The 1,277-nt window shown below is 36.7% G+C and overlaps 1 pseudogene; it reads left to right on the forward strand.

Moving 5' to 3' along the window:
• Positions 1 to 218: 218 nt before the first annotated feature.
• LOC131181886 (small nucleolar RNA R71) lies at positions 219 to 317 on the forward strand (annotated as a pseudogene).
• The last annotated feature ends 960 nt before the right edge of the window (positions 318 to 1,277 follow it).

A 1,277-nucleotide genomic window follows, 5' to 3' on the forward strand; every position in this document is an offset into this window, starting at 1 on the left:
TGCCTCACTAAAGAAGTTAAATCAGAAATTTGTTTCTCAAGGTTAGATGTACTTACCTCATTAACCTTCTTAGGTGTGTGATCCATTCTCATTTCAAACTATTGAGAGTTTACTGCCATGTTAGCAATCAGCCTCCTTGCCTCATCTGCTGTCTTATTAACCAAAGCTCCTCCACTAGCAGCATCTATCATACTGCGGTCTATTGGTAGAAGTCCCTTATAGAAATATTGAATCAAAAGCTCCTTAAATCGCTCCCAATACTCATACAAACTCTCTCCATTGTACTGTCGGATACCACAAATTTCTTTTCTTATGTTGGTAGCACGGGAAGCAGGAAAATACTTCTCCAGAAATATTTGCTTCATCCCATTCTTTGAGTTCACAGTTCTAGAAGGAAGGTAATACAACCAATCCTTAGCTGCGCCTTCCAAGGAGAAAGGAATTTCTCAAAGTTTAATCTGGTCCTCGGAAACTCCTTGAGGATTCATGCTGGAAAACACAACATGAAATTCCGTCAAATGCTTATGTGGATCCTCACCTGCAAGACCATGAAATTTAGGCAGCAAATGGATTAGTCCAGATTTTAACTAAAAAGCAACATTTAAAGCAGGGTATTGAATACACAAAGGTTGTTGGTTTAGATCAGGAGCAGCCAACTTTTTCAAAGTTCTAGTAGCCATGGTTTCATTTTCAGAATTTGAATCTAAATCCGAATTCGAACTTAATTCCCTTGGAGATTGGACTCTTTCAGATGTACTCGGAATCTGCCTAGCTTGCTTAGCCAATTTTCTCAATTGTTTAGCTATTTTTTCTACTTCTAGATCAAAGATTAACTCACCAAATTGAGAAGTTCTTATCATATACAAGAAGAAATCAAAGTAAAAATAGAAAAATGCCTTAAAACCCTAGACAATGATGGAATTTGGCCTCAAGAGAGTGGGCCCAACGAATCCAAAGGATTCATCGGTCTTGATCAAACGTCATTTCATTCAAAACAAGTATGGGCCGCCCTCCAATTTCAACAAAAAATCTGTTGATGAATAGTAACACCATAATTTTTTCCGAAAACCTGAAAATAGCAACACTTCACAAACAAAATTAATAACAGAATATCCTAATACTAAAAATACAAAATCCAATGAACTTCAGTCCCCGGCAACGGTGCTAAATTTCTTGATGGCTGTCGATTCCATCAGAAATTAAATTAACTGAAATTATCAGTTTATAAAATATTTTCTACAGTAAGTGGTAAATCCAAGTCGAACCCTAGAGACTGA

The sequence above is a fragment of the Hevea brasiliensis genome, chromosome 7, assembly GCF_030052815.1.
Source record: "Hevea brasiliensis isolate MT/VB/25A 57/8 chromosome 7, ASM3005281v1, whole genome shotgun sequence".
Classification (NCBI taxonomy): Eukaryota; Viridiplantae; Streptophyta; class Magnoliopsida; order Malpighiales; family Euphorbiaceae; genus Hevea; species Hevea brasiliensis.